Source organism: Anser brachyrhynchus (assembly GCF_964034855.1).
Source record: "Anser brachyrhynchus genome assembly, chromosome: 1".
In the NCBI taxonomy this organism is placed as follows: domain Eukaryota; kingdom Metazoa; phylum Chordata; class Aves; order Anseriformes; family Anatidae; genus Anser; species Anser brachyrhynchus.
In genome coordinates, this window is record NC_137694.1 from 4,283,152 (window position 1) to 4,304,741 (window position 21,590).

Sequence of the window (21,590 nt, forward strand, 5' to 3'; positions counted from 1 at the left end):
TTGAATTTTTTTTCAAATTTGTATCAGAGCAAGATGGATTTTAGTTTGTAGCCATCCTCTATCTTCTCTATCCATATGCTTTCCTAACTTTTAAATGGCTTGCTCTGTAACCTGAATAATATTCTTGCTCTGGCTTGAGATCAGAGGGCCACTTCGGAAGAGACACCATGCAGAAATTTCTCCCCAAAAGGCTCCAGGCAGATACTCCCTAATACCCAGGCTGCCGTTCCACTTACCTCTCCCTGCTGTCATGAGAAGCCTGTAGAGATCACACCTATAGAGATGACAAGTGGGATAGCCTGGGCCTATGTCTCTGTGTATTCATGGCAAGTGTTGTACGACTGGGCACTGTACGACTGGGCACAAAAAAAAAAAAGCCTTTTCTGCTCATCTTGCAGAAAAAGACTTTGCACAGCTTTCAGGGATTGAAAAGCGTCAAGAACAGATGTCAGAATGGAAGGGAGTGAAGAGCACCTAGTTCCATGGCTGTTTTTGTTTGTTTGTTTAAGAATATAAAGCTTATTAGAGGACTCTGATCTTATTAGATAATAAATAATAATTCCTTATTAGAGAAATCTTATTGCACTCCCTCATTCATCTTTTTAGGGCATAAAACAACTGGCAACCTGGAGTCAGGAAGAAACTTTCTCTCCCATCAGTCTCCGGCTGCTTTTTCATGCATCCCTCTGCAGCTGGACATTAGTGTAGACAGGAGTAGATGGACTCCGTGGTGTAGTGCAGTGGATAAGTTCCTCAGACAGCTGCAGCTTCCCTACCTCTGCATTTTCCCTTCTTTTCTCTCCGTTCTCTTGCTGTCTCTCAAATCTTTTCTCTGAACTGTGCTAGCAGATCCTCATACCTATCTATAGATGGCAGCAACTTTCCAAATCAGTTGCAGATGCTGATTAAACGGGCTGGTCTCTGGCTTCATAGGGACACAAGTGTTTCATTGCATGAGATAGGTAGCAAACTGTACGTGGATTTAATGGCATGTACTAAAAAGTTCATTCACTCTGTAGAAGGGTAGAGTTTTGAGTATGCTTCTGAAAGGGTTTGCATTGACAGCAGAGATGTGTGGGGATGGAGAGGGCATTTGGGGGAAGAGGGTTGATTCCTTTATTCTGCCATTAGCTGCCAGCTCAGAAATATTGAAAAAAAAAAAGAAAAAAGAAAAAAAAAGTATTCCCTGCCTGTGATTGTTGCTGGCTCTTAACATATGTCAGGCTCTTATCATTTCATAGCAGCTGGCAAGTTCATGCAGAACCACCAGGCAGCCCAATGTGGCCAGTAATCAGTTAAGTACAGATGTCCAAATAGATGTAACTTCCATTAAACTTTAAATAAAGATAATTTATGCTGAGTAAACAGACGAGTGAGCACATTTGCCCAAATACAGATGGCACTACCTGATAGCAGTGCATTAGAAGGGTCATTAAACAGGGAGGTTCAATAATGTAATACTCAAAGACTGTCTGCATGGAAAAAAAATAGCTGAGATCAGGGGTATAAAGTTTTCCTCCACATTTTTTTTTTTCTTCTTTCTTCTGAATAGCTTGGCAGGTTCAGAGTCTTAATGGGGCAAAAAGAAAAACACACTTTCTCCAGGAGAGACACCCTTGCACACCTCTTGTCCATTTTGAATGAAAAATATTTGCACTAAACTGTCTACAACAGTATTTAAATTAATGGTAAATGGCTGGGTTCAGACACTAACCAACAGGATTTGATGCTGTATTGAACTTTTCCAGTATAGAGCTTTGTTCAAAACATTTACTTCTTCAGGGTGATTACTTCATTTTATATTTTCTGGCCTCATGCTCATGTCACACCCCAGTTCCTGTAGCTGTCAGATTAGCACTGCTTTATCAGAAGAAATGCCACTGAATTATAAAACTTCTTTGGCCATTTAACACCTTTATCTCTGTCTTGCCTGTACCAGGATTACTGACACGCAGTCATCCTGTCCTTATTCTCCTGGAAAACTCCTAAAATGGATATAACAGAGGACTTTCTAGAGAATATTTTTAACACTTCTTTACTATGTATAAGAAAGCTATGTTTTGTTCATATAAATCTGTGTGTAGGTACAAAAAAGTTTTTCATCTGTGAAATACTTTTTTTTTTTCCAATTTCTTATGGATGTGTGAAACTTGCTGATTTCCTCCCTATTAAATACAAGTCAGTCGAGACCCTTGCTCATGTAAATCCATTTCCAGCACACGAAAGTTGCCCCTTGCATCTGATAACCTCTTGCTGGAAGCAAATACAAAACAATTAACCTTGATGGAGGTGTACCTCCTTAATACATAATAAACTGAGAAAATGGAAATTAATGCCTACCTGAACAGACCAGAGCATTCAGAGCACCTCTCCCTCACCCATGTTTTTTTTTGGTGTTCCCACACCCGTGCACAGAGTGACTCCATCACAGAGCCAAGGGACCCTACTGAGGGCCCCATTCTGAGAGCGGTGACATAGGGTGACACGCTCTGCTGTGAGGCAGGCTGTGTTAGATCATCTGCACAGCTTCTGGCCAGCTCGGAGCTTGGCCACAGCAACTGAAATCTGGTTAGAAAGCAGCATCCTGTGTCTGCCTGTGAAGTGCCCAGTGGCTGTATCCTGAGAAAGGGCAGGAGCAGGTGGATTGCACTGACCTAGGCTCAGTTCTTGTAGTCTGTAGCGTTAAGCATGTTCCTTATCCTTACCCTCCCCTTGTACATGCAGAATAATGGGTGGACTGGTTACCTCCTTGAAGAAAGTGCTACCCTTGACTCAAATGCCAACATTAACAAGTCCTCCTAGGTAGCTTCTGTGACTCCATCTATCCCGGCTCCTTGCACCCAGCTGGTACCAAAACCAATTTCAGAGCTGGGAGTGGATCCCAAAATCCTGGGATTTTGCACACTGGTGCAACTGTTGAATTTGCTGGTATGGTCTCCAGCACAGGCTCCTGATGAACCATGTGTTCACTCTTTTGGATGGCTGAATTTTCATGCTGGTGCTTGATGTGCAGCTGTAACAATGGCTTGATCCAGAGGAATGAGTGGGAAGGAGGGTACCTGTAATCACATTTTGACTGATCTGGCAATAATAATGAGTAAAAAGATCTCAGGTGCTTGACTCTGCTGTGGACCAGTCTTATAAGATTCTTAGGTTTGAAGGTCAGAAGGGGTTATTGCAATCACTTCAAGTAAGCTTTTGAAGAAGAGGTCAGAGAATCACATACTTCATGGGATATACATTGAGCTCCAGTCAGGACCAGTCTTCCCCCAGGTCCAACGGGTTTTCAGACCTCCAGTTTCCTTTCTGAGCCATTTTTCAAGATGCGAAATCTGGCTCTGGCTTTAGGATTTCCTCAGATATGGCAATTATTATCCATAACTGCTATTACAGCCTTTGTAATTCTCGTCAGCAGTAATTATTTCTACTTCACTATACCCTCAGGGCCCATTTGTACTAGACTTTGTCAAAATATTTCCTTGTTCCTCAAAAAAAAGATCATGAGATAACACTTAACCGAGATGTAAGGTGTCCATGTTCTGTAGCCAGGTCTCTCAATTACCAACCTTTCCCACCAAGTGATCCACCAGCCAAGTGTGGCGTCTTCTTTTCACCACTGTGATCACTCTCCATCCAAGAAAAACCATTGAACAGACAACTGCCCCATTGCTTGCCCTTGGAAAGGTACAGGCAGACTTGGAAGAGAGAACCAGTCAGTTGATCACAATCTGTGCATAGTATTTGAGCTGTAACTAGTTGCCATGGCCTGGCTCAGTGGCCACCATCTCAGCTCTGTGAGTTGTGCAACAATGGCTCATGGGGAGGATCCTCAAGGAAACATTGGTGAGTTGTTCCTGCCTTTGCTACTGCTAAACACAGTGGTAGTTCTGACACCTTAAATCAAAAAACAAGGACAATCAGCCTCCATGCAACCCTCAGGGCTTGTCTATGTAACATGTCAGTCTAGAGTGATATTTTTAAACTGGCATACATGTTTATGGGGAAGATGTTGATTTTGGCTACATTTTGATAGTTAATTTTGTTTAAATAAAAGCAAGTATGCATGTTCAGCCTTTTGGATTAAATTAATTTTAAAAATTCAGCCTTGTGGAAGAACAGCCTAGGAGTAGCTGGAAGCAACCACTAAGTCAGGCAAATATCATGGACACAGCTCCATCTCAAGGATGTAAATGAGTACTCATGATATTTTTTCTCTATGTATTTGTACTGGTCAAGCTCTAGTTTATTTTATTTATTGTTTCAGATCAGAGGCCTAGGAACTAAATAGCCTGTACCAAAGGAAATACTCCTTTTGTTATGAATAGGGGCAGGGGATCCTGAGGTTAGACCCTTACTTGTTCTGCCAGGATGAGAATCCTTCAATTTCATGAACAAAAAATAAGCTTCATTGTGACCAGATGTCTCACACCATCCAATTGGTTTAAATAGTTCTTTTTGCCAGGAAGGTTTTTAGCCCAAATTCTCCTTTTTTTTTTCCATCCCACTGTCTTCAGAACATTGATGGCCCTGATGTTGCTGGTAAGAAAATTTTTACTGACACCGCCTGTCAGAAAAAGAAATGTTATAAGAAATGGGTTAAATATTTTACTCGCTGAATGGACGACCATCTGAGTTAGTAGTAACTTATATATTGATGACAAGAGGCTCTCTGTGAGTGCTCACGAAGCAGACGAAGAGGACTGATAGACCAGATCAGTCCAACCACAAAGCACGCTTGAAAAATGCACATATACATGGCAAGGTAATCCAGCTCCTGCCTTTGGGTAGAATAATTGCTGTGTGAAACATTAGTGTATCGGCATGAATGTTTCATAAGTTTGAATTTATAAAATATTTCTGATTTTCCTGTACACATGCCTTTCAATGATAACTTTCAAGTGCTTGTTGTATTATGCATCACACTTTTCAAGAGAACAGCATGATTTCCTTGAAGACATATCCGTTTAGAGAGTTGCCATGGCAATTTGTTCCCACCCCCCAAAAATGTTTAAAAACAGATTTTTCCATTGTCTTCTGATTCCTGCAGATTACAACATGCTTCACTTTTCTTTCTTCCCCAGAGTGACTCTAGTTGAGTGCACAGAAAAAAAAAAAAGAAAAAAAAGAAAAATCATTTTCCTATTTAAATTACCTTCTGATGGAAGCAGAAAGATTCTTCCTCCAAAGTTTAGTCACAACCAAGACAGAATTCTCTTACTATTTGAAACAATCATTTATTAGCATGATATTTTTTAATCCCAGAGGAACCCTGATAAAATTGCCTGAGCAAACATAAAACCTCTTTATACATATGCAAAGTAATTATTAATCCAATTAACCATCTGCATACCAACATATTTAATTAGTTCTCAGAATTACTCTTTTCCTGCTGTAGTTGAACTAACCACCTCCTTGTGCAATCTGTAAATCTGGCCAAAAAAATGTTGTTGAGTCTTTATTTTTTTTTTTTTTTTAATAAAAGATAGGTTTTTGGGGGAAAAAAAGTGTGTTTTTTTGGGGGGGGGGGGATTTTTTTTTTTCTGCTTTTGCTTTTATGCAGAGAACCACCTTCTGCTCCCACAGAAAAACAACCAAAAATGATGAGCATTATATTGTCAAATGCCATCAAATTATGGTCTAATTTCTGGAGGAAAAAAAAAAAGGCAGCAAAAAATATCAATATAGTGATATTTTTATCCCCATTAACTTTTTAACGACAAATATGCTCTTTGATCATTGTTAATTGCTTGGTCCCAGAGCATAATCAGACAGCGTATTTTGACTAGAGAACAGACTGCTTTGCTTGTAAACACTCTTTCTTTCCCTGTTTTTATTGAAAATAAAATAAGAAACTAATAATCCTCGACAAGTCCATTCCTAGTGCCATTTTATATCAGAGCCTGTGCAGTGTTTTTAAAATAATATTGCTTTTTCACGATTCTTATTTTAATTGCTCTGCCGGGGGGATGGCTCAGCACAAACTATGTGTCCTAATGGTTCTCCTTTGTGCAGGAAATTCTGAATAAATTCAAGGAACCAAAACATGGGAATGGCTTTAACCAGGGCAGCTCCTGGAGACTGGAGCTCTTTCCACTGATATGAGGAAAACAAAATGAGGTGCAAATAGGAATAGTAGATGGGAGCAGAACAGGGAAAAAGATAAAGGATTCAAATTGGTCGCCTTGACACGTGCATCTCTTGTCACTTGAGGTGACCTGGGGACATCTGACACCTCCTCATGAGGCTGGTGTGTTTAGGAGCTACAGGAGAACATGTCTTTTGGGGGACCAGGCTGGACACCATAATAAAGGACCCTGGACAGTTATATTGAGGAAACTGGACCGAATTCTTGGTGCCTACACGCTGCACCAGAGGTTTAACCCCAAGCCACCCCAGGAGCTCCTAGATAGGGATACCTCCCATCAGGTGTCCAGCAGTGACCTTTCCCTCCTGATCTGTGTAATCCTGAGATAAGTGCTCCTGAGCAAGCCGTTGTCAGGATTGGCACATTGACCATTCTGCACGGCCCCCATGCCCTGGTTTGTCACAGTCTGTGCAGGAGATGCATGACAGATGCCTGCTCAATGGTGCTGGTTACCCAAGCCTGGGCCATTCTCCTTCCCCATCAGAGGAATCCAGAAGATGTCCCTGGATGGGACATTGTACCCAAACAGCATGGGAGCACTGTGTCTGAGTGTCACGTGGCCCCCAGAAAATCCAGTTTAACCACTGTGAAATCCATGTGAATTTTGGTGCAGAATTCAGGAGGATGTAGCCCACGTACTAGGAACTGTGGCTAAATCTCAGGCCCCAGTGACATATCATAAGAGTTACAGTAGCTCAGCAGGGGTGCTAGACTCACAGAGTGCAAGGATTAGTGATTTATGGCTCTCTGCAGCTTTTAGACTGTGAGAATTATTTGCTGCTTTCCCTGCCCCCCTCCCATTTGCGCAACTTCAACTATTTCTACTTCACTAAAGCAGTTCCTGCTTCCCTTTGCTATTATGTGTTCTGGAACAATGAACACAATCACCGGTTTCTGAATAGGGTTTTGGTTGCGTGTTTGTACATAGAAGGGCTGAAAATAAAAGAATCATTATCTGCTTTCTCTCTACATATATATGTGCCTGTAAATAAGCAGACATCGGATGTCTTGCTGCTTCCCCAGGATGGGTTACAACAGGGCAAACTGGAGTCTGTGGGATTTAATTTTTTGCCTCCTAGATATATCTGGGTTTTAATTAGTAAATAATCTGGCTACAGCATTGATCCCGCTGAACCAGACGCAATGTTAATTTTAGTAATGCAGTGTGCATGCAAGTGGAGAGGAGTTTTGAATGCTGATTTCCTCTCTGCTTGCCCTTCTGCTTCACCCCAGTTTGAAAAGAAAAGGCAGAAAGATTTTTATATAAATAAGGATCACCAAACCGGAATGAATTTAAAGCTAAGATAAAAGTTTTTAAGTGTTAAAAACAACTTACTTGGTGCAGCACCCAGCCTTGCCATCTGCAATATCCATTCTCCGCAGCTCACAGGCTCTGTGGCTTTTCACTTTTTGTGGGGTGCTTCCACTCACACCCAACGGTGCCCTAAGCTCTCTGAGCCACCAAGTGCCTAACCTGGGAGAGATGCATAAAAACCTCGGGAATTTAAACTTACCATCAGTGGATGCCAGGCCAGTGCTAGGAAAAAGGGGATCAGGATGGCAGCCTGCTCTCTTCTGAAATGGAATAATTCTGTGTGTCATGAGCTAGCCCATCCTCTTCCTCTGGATTACATCGTAGGTGTGAGACGAGAACAGACCAGAGCACATGCACTGCTGCATTCATCTTCTCATTTGACCTGAGGATGCCCCAGGAAAAACACAATCCTTTCAATTCTCTGTCTTTGAAACAAGAAAGCAGAGCAAAAGCAAACAGCAAGTTTGTACTTGCCTGTGGATCCCAAAGGAGGCTTAGCTGATCTTCTCTGGAGCTCTCTGAAGATGCCGTCACGGGTCTTGTAACTCATGCTGATAGTTCCAATCATGCTAATGAGCCTGCATGTGATTTTTACTTTTAATTCACCTGATTTCAGCTTCTGACCTTTGAATGAAATCATTCAAGGGGTTTTTCTGAATCAAGCCACCCTTCTGCCGAACAATCAGGTGTAATATTGTACTGCCAAGCACCTTAGGCTGGTGTATGCTGATTTTCAATTCTTTGATTCCTCCAGCGCTGAGTTTTTAGAGATGTTGCACCACCCGAGCTGTCAGAGTAGCATAAAACTAATAACCAGGCTGTATTACATCTTGATGATGTGACAATGGTAGTGATGGTGCTTATTCTCAGAGACTACAAGGCAGCATTTCTTTGATTGCTTATGGGAACACTTTACAGCTGAAGTATAATTTCATTTATTAGAGGCAGACAGCTTATAAAAACGTGTGAAACACAACAGGTACCAAAAGGAAAGCTTGGGAGACTAATGAGGCACAGGGCTCATACCTTTAAAGAAAACAAAGGTTTCTACAGGCAAACGGCTGATGCAGTTTGTTTTTTATAGACGTAAATCAATCAAAACATTCAAACCGTGTTATCCTGGAGAGTTACAGCAAATACATTTCATCTAAAATTATTGATGACTTTGCTTTTAAACAGAGTATAAGACAAGATGGAAAACAAGGAGAAAAAAAAAAAAAAGTCCTTGAAATTCAGAGAACTATAGCCAGAGTGAAATCCAATCTAGTAGAAGGGAAAAGGGTTCACAAGTAAAATAATAATGGTATTGTTATTACAAAATGCCTCTTCCTCAGAACTCTCTCCCACCCTGTCTGAGGGGTAGAATAAAAGCAAAATTTGATGTAAACACACTCAGTGTGCATCCAAAAGTGAACGTGGAAAGAGTGAAAGGATTAGCATGGTGGAAGAGTGACAAAACAGACCCAAGCGGGCTGCAGAGGGGTTTGCAAGCCCGTTTCCCAGCTGAATGGTAGCCGTGGAGCAGAGATCAAGTGAGGAGTAGGTGTGTTTCATCTCTGGACCAGTGCTGAGAGGAGGCTGAGGAAGAGGTGATAATTAGGATCCTGATTAGGAAGAGGCTGAGAATTCAATAGTAAATGTCCCTATTATATGGCCAAAGCAAGAAGATGAAGAAGGCAAGGGTTGTGAGATGCTTTCCAAATGTTACAAGGCACCAGTCATGTGTGTTCAGAAGGATGAAGGGTCTTCATATCATTTGGAAAGTGCCTGCTGGCTTGCCCATATATTCCAAAACATCTGTATCTGTGCAGGGGACTGCAACGAGGCACGCGGTGTCCTGCTCACACTCCTTGCTGGCTAGCCAACAGGCACCTTAGCACAGTCTGATGTCAAATCTTGGCAGGACTTCAGTGGGCGATTCTTCTGAATACATATGGGTGGTGTATATAGGGTAATATGGACACTTCTATAAAGTGAGATATTTAATGCATACCCTATACAGATCTTCTTCAGGCTAGAGATTTTAAGCATATATTATTTCATGGATGGTCAAAATAAAATGAAATAAAATAAAATAAAAATCCAGAAGTTACTGGCATTTCATATTTGACCAGGAGAAATAATGCGTGGTGGTTCTGACCAGGATGCCAAACATCCAGTAGTGTCAAACTCTTCACCACCAATACCACCACCCAAAAACCATCAGCACCCAGCCAGCTTGGAAGAAAGGCCATGCAGCCGTGCCCCGGTTGAACATGTCTCCCCAGATATCTCCAAGATATCTCTAGCTGAAAAGCCTGGACAGCTATCAACACCAACGAGGAGTGTCATTGGTTACCTCTGGCTCCATCTCCTAATGCAGTACAGTACCTTGAACTGCCTGAAGTTTGAAGAATTAGGACCATGCCCTGAAAGGATTTTTTTTCCAACAAAATCTGAGCCAGGACAGCAAAGACGAACATTAACATGGATTGGTCATCAGTAATACTCTAGTCTCCAGGTACCTTCATTGGTTGGGAATATGTCAGAGTTTAAGAAGCGCTTGGACTATGCTCTTAGTCATACGGTCTGAATTTTTGGGTAGGCCTGTGTGGTGCCAGGAGTTAGACTTGATGATCCTTGTGGGTCCCTTCCAACTCAGGATATTCTATGATTCTATGATTCTATGTCTCACCAGTCATACAACCTATATCCATCAGCTTTTGGAATTAAGAATTCGGTTTTACAGAATAGTCTTTCATGTATGTTGAGCTCCACAGATCAGGCCACAGATCAGGACAGTGGATTGAGCTCAAGAGACCTCAATTATATTCCTCTGTTCTAGGCCTGTGAGAAGTCCTTGGGCAAGTCAAGTTTCCTTGATGCTTTATTTTCCTGACCTGCAAACTGAAAGAGAAGTTACTGGTATCATTGTAAATAATCCTCAGGTGTACCTTGGTAGAATGCTTGGCAGGAGATGATGGCCTTTAGGTGGAAGCACAGGAGACAGAGACAGAAGACCTTAACCTCAGACTGGTATTGCCTAATTTTGTCACCTCTGAGTAGGTTTGGGAACCTGTGCTGGGATATTATGCCATCTACAAACGCCTTTCTGCCGCAAATTAGACAATAGCTATGGAAGCTTCATCTGGAAGTGCTGGTTTGGTGTTCACTTGGCCATGTGCCTTTCTTCACATTGTTCTGTGGGATGTAATTTAGATATGATTGTCTTAATCACAGACTTTTCTCCCGTGGGCCCACTGTAGTGTGTACCCAGAGCCAGGTTTTCTATCTCTCTTTCTTAATGTCTTTTAGCTTTGGATTACAACCTAATTAATGTGCTGAGCTTTCTCTGCCAATTCCTGTTAAGAAAACAATCAAAACGTGTTTAATGAGAGCTGAAAACAAGAAGTATGTTTGATACCCTTCCCTGTCTCCACCATCACCTCATCTCTCTGATGACATTGTTTGTGAGGATCATACAGATATCTTGTTTCTCATCCAAACAGTTTCCCATTTTATTACATTCAGGTAGGAGCCATGGAACCAGTTCAGTTCCAGTCCTCTTGGCTGGGTGGTTGTGGGTTTTGGCAAACTACAAAAGCAAAGGGTTGGGATTCTGGCTGAAACCTTTTGTTTTTCATGTGAAATCCACTTACCAGTATTGGGGAGGGGGACTTAAAAGGAGGAGTCAGTACCATAAGCTTTGCTTTGGGGCCCTGGCAGTCTGAAAACTGAGACACCTTTTTGAGGATCGGGCCCATAGATGTGAAGGGCTGAAGTTGTTTTGCATGTTGAATTACCTCACACACAGAGGCTCTCACTACATCATTGCCAGTTGGGCCCAACCTCTTCTCAAATTGAGCCCACCAGTTACAGGGATGCTGTGTCAGGATATAGGGACTCTAAGTGGATGTCCACTCTGCTTGATAAGTCAAAACCTGAGCCATTCCCCTGCCCAGACCCACCCCACACCATATTTTAAGCTATTTTGCTCATACAGGCTGATCCCCTTAGCCTAAAGCCTGATGGTCTCCGTGGGATGCCAGGCTCAGCTTTGTGCCCCTCAGGATGGGCTGAGTGTGCTGCTCCCCCTCCACCCCTACCACCCACAGTCCTTCAGGTTTCAACTTTTCCTAAAGTTATGTGGTTTCTTTCATTATAAAAAACATGAGAACTATGGCTAACAGGCAAGGCTGAACCTGCTTTTCCCCTCTGCAGTAAACTTTATGCCATGAACAGAGCACGTCCTTTAGAAAGCTGCCCCACTGCACAGGTACATTAACTCCAGGCTATATCCAGCAAGAGTGAGGAGCTCTGGGCAGGAATCAGCATAATCTCTGTTCACTTCTCAGACTCTCTTCTGCCGTGGAAGGACAAGGAAAAAGAAATCGTCTGACTTAGCAAGTCATTGCAACCTGGAGCAGGTCACGTATCGCGTTAGACCCTAGGTGTAATCTCACCGCTAAGCGTTGTGCTCACCGTGAGTGCTTTGTTACTTGCGTGCAGTGCAGCCATCGCAGTGGAATAAATGCAACGCCAGGACAGCTGCTCTTTTCTCTCGCTCCCTTCCCTCCAACGCATAATGAAGAGAAGGGAAAGGGAACGAAGGATATCGGTTGCTATTGTACTTTAGCAGAGAAGGCTCATTCGAATGACTGTCAGATGCATAATTTCATCTGGATTTCCCAGATAAAATCTCCTGTTTCGGGGGCTGTATTTACTCAGTGTGTTTAATTTGACAATGAAAACTCTGCATGCGCTGATCTTTTAAATAATAATGAAAAAGAGAAAAACAACAAAGAAAATCTCACAGGCAGCCTAATAAGTGGAAAATTAATAAGTGTCAAAAACAGAAGATAAAATTCTACACAGCAAAGCAGAAAGGAAGTGCCCCCATTTCTTGCAGCTGAAACTGCACAAAGAAATCACTCTGCTGTTTTGCAGCCAGCTCAAATATCAAATGCTGCCATGTACATTCCCCTCGCCCACCTCCCTTGGGGCTGAGTGCCTTCAAAGAGCTGAGGAATGCTCCCTGCCTGTGAGATTTGGACCTTTTTCAGGGTTTTTTGTTTCAAGTGCGCCTGAGCACCTGAGATGGTATCTGGCAGCTTTTTATCACTGAACTAGAAACCTTCACGGAAGGGAAGATGGAAGGGAAGAATAAAGGAGGGAAAATGCCCTGGTGCTGTCAAAGGGGCAGAGCCTGTCTTGGAGGTGTCTGCCTGGGGTTTTCCAGGCAGATGAGAGCCCACAATGAAGTGAGAAGTAGCTGAGCTGAGCTCGTGAGCTCTGTGGAGGTGATAGCAGGTTGTGCTGCCACATTATAGCTACACAGCCAATGATTTGAAGCCGAAGAAGATGCAGAAAAAGTTTAGTCTGTGAAGTCTGGTGGAGGGTGGAGAGCTTTGGGGCACCTGGGGCAGCCATCCAGCAGCAGTCTGCATGACTGATGCTGTCAGAAAGAAGCAGAGTAAAAACCAGAAGTCATGCTTTGCACACACCCCGAATTACTGCTTATGAGTAATAGTTCATGATCCTTCTGGGAGTTCCCTATTAAAAGAAAAGCATTTGAGACTGACTAACAAACTGATCACAGACTGAGTTATTGATCGTACCACTAAGGTCTTCGATCGAAACATTATCAGGGTTAACGAAATGATCAAACAGCATAACCAGCGCTGTGTTTCTTCTCAGCTCTGCTTTTAGGGTTCAGGCTGGCTCACACTAAATCCAAAAGGGATCAGGCTGCTGCCTGTCCCAGGAATAAGTTGGCTGTGGTGTAAATCACCTTTTCTGCTCAAGCGAGTCTACGGATGAGATACCAACAGGGCATTAGCCAAGGAAGAAAATAGAGTAGTCATTACGTACCAGTTCATTATATAGTAATCTACTAATGAAGCACGAGGCTGTGAATGTGACTGTGTTTAACTCCGCATCTTGCAGTCAGCTAGCTGAGGCAGCTGATGTGCGGGTTGCTGCCCTGCGCTGCCAGCCCCAACAGACAGGAATCATTTCTCTCAGTTACCTCCAGAGATCAAAACTCTCCCGAGCCCCCACCCAAGCAGCGAGATCAAACAGCAGCAGCATCAGACCTGGTGGGGGTTTTCTTTCAGCCAGCTTTGCAATATCTTTAATTCCTTCTCAGCACTGTAGGTGAAAAGGAACTTTATTGCTTGGAGAATGGGGACAAAACTACACTTGGAGTGGGAATATCCACCCTCACACACCTCCTGGCCCTTCCCTCTGCTGACTCCTCATGGCACAGGTCCCTCCACATCCCTACAAGGTGTCCCCAGTCCAGTGCCCTCCTTCCCACCAGCAGGCATGGCCAGAAGTGTCTCTGCACCCTTGGGAGCCACAGGCAGGTGTTTGTGTCTGCTTCCACTACCCACCTCCTTCTCCTTAGCCAAGGCTCTGCCTCTCCTCTGGAAAACAGTTGCAGCCTGAGAAATCAGCCCCCTGTTCACACTAATATGCACTTTGTTACCTTTTAACTTCTTCCATTTTTTTTTTTAAGTGAAACTTCACAAAAACTACATTTTTTTTTTCATGTGTACGGACATGTTTTCCACATTGACTGCCAGACTAATGGTTATAAAGAAAATATTATGGCTGCCTCTCACTGCTGTTATCTCAAGATTTTTAAAGAGTTCCTAAACAAAGTAATTCTCCATCATATGTTTAAAACATCTCAGAAGAAATTGAATTCTCAGAGCTTTGTAAAATTTCCACCAATTGCACATGTATACATACAGCACAATCAACTGCAGTTATGATCTTTCAGAATAGTCCTCCCATTTATTTCCTCCACATCCCAAGAGCTTTTCTTTCCCCATGCTCTTAATTTCCGTGGCAGCTTCACAACCCTCATTCCCTCCTCCAATTCCAGGCTTGGATGGCTGGAACTGTGGAGAAAGTCAGCCTCAGAGATGGCCTGGGAAACAAGGGAGAATAAACTCTGATTATGAGAGAAAGCTGCTCCATTTCATTACTGCTGAGGCTGCAGAGAGATACAGACACCAGATGGGGCAGTGAGAAACGTGACACGAGGAAAGTAGAAAGTTTTGTAGGGATTTTTGTCACTCAGAGTAAATGAACCATCAGTAGTTGGGTGGCTTTGCAGAGAATGGGCATCATGAAGAGAATGGCTTGAATTAAGGGATGGCAGCAGTCAGTTCAAGTTGTGTTTTTTTATTTTTTTACTTTTTAAGAAACTTTAAAAAATAGTTTATTGTTGACCAGCAACCTCATGGTGCTTTTGATTTCAATCCATTTAGATTGCAAATACCTGACTCCCAGAGGCTTTCTGCTGACGGTTCTCCTGTTGAGAATCTGAGCTCATAGGTCTCCCCAGGGCCCCCTCTCTGCTCCTTGCAGGGAAGGGGAAAGGCAGCTGTCTACATCCACTTTTGTCTCTTTATTTTCATTATGCTTTGTAGCTTCTTGGCTGCCACCTCGTCTTCTCCAAGGTCACCTCTGTAATAAATGCAGGAGCCCAGGACAGGATTCAGACTCTCGCCTTGGGGGACTCGATCCAGTAGCCCAAGCACAGGTACACAGTGAAATTGGGGGATCCTGCTTGGCCTCCAGCTGCTGTTCCAGACAGTGCAGGCCTCCTGCAGGCCCTGAGCTGTACATGAAAACCCTACGGGGACGTCTCAGACAGCATCCCATCTGCTACAAGGCTCCCGTATGCAGGCAGGAGGCTCAAACCCTTGTTGGATCCTCGTACTTGGAGCAATCTGCAACTGCTTAAAAAAGTTTGTGTTTGAAGTGGTACAAGACAGGGAGTTTACGGGCCACATGACAAGTGATTTTGTCCTATTATTAGAATTGATGCAGGAAGATAAATTTGCTTCCCTCTACCTTTTCATCAGTCAATCAGTAACCTTTAGAGAAACAAAATATTTATTGTCTGCGCTCCTCTGATGGCACTTTTTCTCCAGCAGCTCTCCTTGATATATCTTCCCTTATTCACTTAGAAATGCTGTTCATGCAATAAAGAATATGAACATTTGGCCAGGATTTCTGGATGTCTAGCAGCCCAGACGAAGCAGATTAACCAAAATCATCTCTTAAATCCCAAAATGCCAAAGATTGATCTTGTCAGGACAATGCTTGCAGTGCAAGTGATCTGTCTCCTGCTGATTTTGTGCAAAGAAACAGATGTCTTTGATGTCTGTCTTTGGATAACATAAACCAAGACCATACAAATCCATGGGACTGCTCTTCTGGTCCAACTTGGGCTGAAAATGGAAATGTTTTGCTGAGGAACAGAAAATTTTTGGAGGAACAAAAAGGACTGGGAAATAAATTTCTGAGGCTGAAGAGTTTCGTTTTTGTTCCCGAGCTGGCCAGAAGCTCTTTGCTTTAACCAGTTCAGTGTTAAACTTCATTTTTTTCTATACCTGGGAAGTATCACCACAGGCATCTGCTTTTCCCACTGTCAGGGACTTGGCTTGCTGGGCCTTTCCTTGTGGCTCCATGCAGCCACTTTTGTCTCCCCCTGCCCTCAGAGCAGCTGTAATTTCAGGATCCCATAGTCCCAGTATCATTTCTGTGATATAGTGTCTACACAGTGGATATCTATTGTTAGGTAGGACATAACTCATTTCCCCTTGCTTTTTTTGCCCTCCTCTAGACCTGCATAAAGGGAATGTCACTGACATGCACATTTGTTGTCAGGTATAAGGTGTTAGGGGACACGAGTGTCCCAAATACTACAAATCCTTCAAGGTTAAAGGGGCATACACAAATCTCTAGCCTGTCTCAGTTTCTTCTTGCACTTGAGCTTACTGGGATGCCGTGGGTGTTACTGGTCTCTGTTGATACCACCCTTCCTTCCCTTGCATTTAAAACCTGTGTTAGCTGCTCTGGGATACAATGTCTGTGATTTGTTAACTCTGTTTTAAAATAGCCCTTTCACAGAGTGTAAATTCTCCCGGATTTATCTGTCAGGTCAGAGGTTTTGGAGAAAAACTGTAGTGTCCAGAGAGAACAGAGAGGGATGTGTGTACAGTGAAGATGACAAAAGGGGAAGGAGGGGAGAAAAAAGGAAATTTTGAGCTGGAATATTTCTTTGTATGGATCAAAAGAGAAGCTGGATCCTAAAGGAGAAGGGATTGTTATTCCAGTGAGAGAAGTCAATAGCTCAGCTCCAACCAGTTATGTTTCCAGTCTAATCTGTCTCTTTCTTCCCACCTACTCTTACTCCCTCTCTGTCTTTCTAAAGTTGTAAGTACTTTTCAATGAAGAAAGGAGAAACGTGATTTTAAGATGAGCTGGGGTTGTGCCTTCAGGCAGAAGCAATGCTCAAAACGTACTTTCTAATGAATACAAAATATTACAGCATGAAAATCACCGGCTGCTGCTACTGCTTTTTTTTTTTTAAGGTATGCTAATTTTTGTTGCTTTTAAATACTCCTGTTGCTGGGAAACCACCTCACACACTTGTAATTGAAATTGGTTCTTCATATCCCATTTTGTCTCTGGCAGGTTTAAAGTGTTCTTAAAAGATAAAAACTCAGCTGAGGAAAGGCACGGTACGCCTGACAGCAGCTTCCTCAGCATTTCCATGGGCAAAAGTCATCATGAAATATATTCAGAAAATTAAAAGCACCAGAGCAGGGTACAAACTGGAATTGGTAGGGGGTGAATATGTTGGGGTGGGGGAAGTGGGTGAGAGGATCTGAAAAGGTTTCTCACAAAGGAGAAGGATCTTTAATGGGCTGTGGGAATTAGAAGATCAGTTTCATATAAATGCATCTTGGTCGCAACCGCTTCTGGCACACAGCATTTCCCAGATCAGGGGTTATAACTCTTGCTCCCAAGAATTTTTAAGCCTCTGGTACCCACGCACTTTGTAACAGACTCCCCAGATATTACTCATCCCATGCTTCTCTCTCTGTCTCCTAACATTTTGTCCATCAATGACAACAAGTGGTACACATGCCCCTCCCCTGCAGCAAACAGAGGGTCTCGGTACCATATCACACTGCATATATCCTTGCATATATCATATCCTTGCAGCCAAAGGCCTACGTGCACTTTTGGAACGCAACAAAACCAAACCCCATGTGCATCAGTCTGGGCAGGGTCACCACACGTCCTTTTCAGTCACAACTGACAGAGCTCTGACTGTGTATTTATCAGCTATATTCTCCCTTTGCAGGTCAGTTTGCTCTTACTTACGTTTTAAAAAATGTGCACCTTGTCTATTTTTTTCCCATTTGCTTGTTTAGCACCTTCTGTTAACTTACTGGGTTTGTAACATAGCTGAACAATGGTAGCTGAGTTACATGGATTGAGAGTGAAGTTCAGCATACAGATTAACTATATATTAAGATGCTTAAAATACACTCTTGTATTAAACAATTACGTCTCTAAGATCAAAATATACTTGCTGTTTCCCTGACATAAATCCCTCTTAACCTGTTTTATCTGCTTCCTATGACTCCTCAGCTGAGTGATACTTGGCCAGATCTGAGTACTGGGTCCACAGGGAGAAAGTTCAACAAGAAAAAATTAAATGTTATTAAAGATAAAGCTCTTGACTCTTCACCTACTTGATTAATGCGTCCTATAGCTGTTCCTTAAATAAGGAAGAGCAAGAGGATAAGTGAATAAAGTCTCTGCTAAAATTTTCAGACTGAATTACAACAACACACATGCCCCATTCCCTTGTTTACTGTCATCTGCTCCAGCCTTGTCTCTTCCTTAGACTGTAAACTCCTCTGTGTGCAGATCTGTTGGGCTCAAGTGATATTCACATCTTTCATCCTACATAAAAATACATCACAGTAATAAAGCAGCTGTTGCAAGTTAATTCCAACCAAACTGCAATCTACCCCCATGCAACAAGATGTCTGCGCAATCACTCTTGATAACAAGTCCTGGGAAATGCGGCACAATAATCTCAGTGCTTGATTAATTTGTATTTCATAACAAGTCATTATTAATGGGCCAGATGCTGACAGGTTTGCTCATGGTGAGGACAGTATGACCGCAGAAGTGGCACTGAAAGGGAGGAAATCAAGTGCTACTGAGGTAGTGCAAGGATATTCCAGCGCATCGCTGCCAGAACAAAACAGCTAGTGAGGCAAACAAAACAAGGATCAGCTCTTAGAAGCAAGTACAATGACTTGCTGCCTTGCAGAGATAATGTTCCTCTTGTAGTTTCTTGTGTCACGCAGTAAAAGAAAACACTGAAAATTTCCCTGAATATCTGCACAGAGAGTTAATGTTTGCAGCAAGAAAAAAATAAATAAATAAAAGTCTTTGCAAAAGGGTGTTTCTTTCTTATAGGCTCTTCAGAGAAAGGCTGGATAAAAGAAAAGAGCTAGGAAAAAGTCCAGGCAAACTCAGAAGAAAAACATCAAGCTGTTTTCACTGGGGAATGAAAGCACAAAAGAAAGTCCCTGGCAAATGTCAATATTTACATGAGTCGTGGTGAAATTTTGGCCAATGAGGAGAACAGAGACAAGTGCTCAGGAAAGTGACTTTCTGGACACTGGCTTTCTTTTTGCACTGCAGGATGCAGGGCCGGTCATCAACAGTGTCTGAGACAAGAGCCACTGATGTAATGAAAATTCTACAAAGCTGAAACAAAATAACAATAACAATAATAACAACAACAATAATGATATATAATATATAATAATAAAGACAGTTTTGTGATGAACAAATTTGCAAGGCCAGCAACTCTTCCAGGAGAGCAAAACAAAATAAATTAGGTGCAGATTCTCCTAATACAGGGCATGAATACCAAAACAAGTGGTGGGTTTGGGGGAACATGGTCTCCATCTGAAACAGGGATCCAAGCAGTCAGCACTGCATCATGCAGATAGGAACAGGACTCACCTCTGGAAGGGGGGAACTCAAGCTGCCTTAGCTAAGCAAATAGAGCCATCCTGCACTTAGCTGCTAAAGTGAAGTTACTTTGAATTTACCTGGAAATGTCAGGGATCAGCTCAGGTCCTGGGAATCTGCATTGATCATGCTAGCTGAAGTGGTCAGCCCCCTCCTCTGTCATGCTTCAGACATAATCAGTCTGACAAACTCAATCCATACTTTCTTCTGAGAATGATTAGTCACCACATTAAATCAGATTATGCTAACAAATTGCTTCCATCTTCATATTGTTCAAGGAAACAGTCAAGAAAGGGACAGCTTTGGTTTGAGAAGATGACTTGGCCTCAGCTGATAGCAAATTGTAGGCACTAATTGAAATTCTAAATTAATACCATGTAGCACAGTTTGATTTAATTGCTTTAACAGAGGTTTCCAGGGTACAGTCTTGTGGTTTCCAGTGCTACACTGCCAAAGCATTTCTATCTTGTGAAGACAGAGGACCCTGTTTAGAAAAGTTTCAGGTTCTTCCTTCAGCCACATTGAGTTTCCTCTCCACGTTCCCTGCAATGTCTCCCCAGTTATGGCAGCACTGCTGTTTGCATGGTCCCAGGAGCCTTTTCCTCCACAAACACAGATGCAGATGGAGATATAATAGGACTGCCTCATGGAATTGCTAATTACTGCATGCTTTATAGATCCAGCCAGGATCAGACCCCAGTGAGGTCTGGGAGCATCACTGCTCTCTCTAACGAGCCCCATATGGGTGAGAGAAACAAGAACTGGGAAGAACAGGAAAAAAAAAAAAAAATCACTGTCCTTTTTGAAAAACAGGGAACAAGAGCAAAGAAAAAAAAAAAGTATTTTCCAGAAAAAAATGTTGGGTCTTAATTTAGCCACAAACCATGAGTATGAAGCGCAATGGGAAATGCTGTGGGGAGTAAGAGGCACCCATATGGGACTGAACTGTGTGGCCAGGATTTAGGGTAGAATCTTGTCTCCTTAGACTGCTGGTGGAGGTCAGGAGGGTACCCCAGACCACTAAAACCAGCACTGGACACCATGCTTAGACAAATGGATGTGATTCTGCATTTACTTTGACTATTTTGAGAATTTGGAGTCACAGATTGCACAGGAATACATAGATGGAGACACTGAAGTTCAGACATCTTAATCTGCGAGTTGAGTCCCACACCAAAAGCTAGGTGAGATGAATCCCACCTCTTTGAAATAAGATTTAACATCTCTAACACCAGGATCATGAGCAAGAAAAATTATGAGCTGAGCTTAGCTCAAGTCTCCTGAGACTCACCTGTAGGTCTGTTCTCCTTGGAGCAAAAAGGAAAGATCCAGATTGGACTTCACCAGTAGAAATATGAGCATTAAATTGGGATAAAATGGAAAAGGTTAGGGCCAAGGAGCAAATGATCATGGACGTGATCTTATTTGAGCAGCTGAAACAGTTTAAAACCTCTGCTTCTACCAGCTGTATTTCTATGAGCCATTTCCAGGGACATCTGTTTTGCCCCAACAAACAAACAAATAAATAAATAAATAAAACCTTAGAAAAAAATGTTTAAATCCCACCTCAAAGAAAACATCCAGGTGGAAAAAGGGGCCATATCCAAGGAAGTGAAGATGTAGGGCAATCTGGCTGTCCCCTCCACTGAGCTACGGCTGCAGTCATTGCAGGTACTTCTAATCAGCACCTGCAGAAATTAAATCAGGTCAGAGTAAATCGCAACTGCAGGATGACAATTGTTCCATGGTTCCCTTACAAGCACGCATTTCAGTGGTACATCAGCAGCTCACCATCCCAGTGCCCTGCAGGATTACCAGCTTCAACAGCTACATCCCACAACAGGTTTCTGTCAGTGGAACTTGAAATGCCTGGCTTGGAAATGCTGTAACAGCAACACTTTGGCACAAGTACGCATGCGGCTGTTGCGTGCCAGCGGTGGAATATGGTGTATTTTTAACTGAGCGTGCTTTGCATATGGTATGTCTTCAGTTCTTCAGTATCTCAAATGGCCAGGCTGAGAAACAGTCATGATCTGAAAAGCTGGAAGAGGAGTTTTAAATGTTTTAGAAATTATTCTTCATTATGCCAGGCTAGGAAAGGGATAGGAATAAAAGATTTCATTTAGATTACAAATACCCTAGAGAATGGGCTGCCTTTGCCTGTGTTTCTATGTGGTGTCTGACATAATGTACTCTCTGAATATACATCCACACGCCTTCACGTATCTCAGAGCAGAGACCCTCAAACAGATCTACAAGAGCTTGAAATGTTGTTTGTGG

At 42.6% G+C, this 21,590-nt stretch overlaps 3 long non-coding RNA genes across 3 annotated transcripts; all 3 read right to left on the minus strand.

Moving 5' to 3' along the window:
• Positions 1–2,454: 2,454 nt before the first annotated feature.
• On the minus strand, positions 2,455–10,493 carry LOC308188422. The gene is made up of 4 exons (XR_013945495.1): positions 7,935–10,493; positions 7,660–7,842; positions 4,356–4,564; positions 2,455–3,894 (listed from the first exon to the last, which is right to left on the minus strand). It is a non-coding gene; the product is annotated as an uncharacterized lncRNA (long non-coding RNA).
• On the minus strand, positions 4,744–7,640 carry LOC308188427. The gene is made up of 2 exons (XR_013945500.1): positions 7,482–7,640; positions 4,744–5,088 (listed from the first exon to the last, which is right to left on the minus strand). It is a non-coding gene; the product is annotated as an uncharacterized lncRNA (long non-coding RNA).
• Positions 10,494–13,590: 3,097 nt separating the features above from the next.
• Positions 13,591–20,810, minus strand: LOC308199799. Its single transcript, XR_013954969.1, has 2 exons — positions 20,602–20,810; positions 13,591–15,688 (listed from the first exon to the last, which is right to left on the minus strand). It is a non-coding gene; the product is annotated as an uncharacterized lncRNA (long non-coding RNA).
• Between the last annotated feature and the right edge of the window lie 780 nt (positions 20,811–21,590).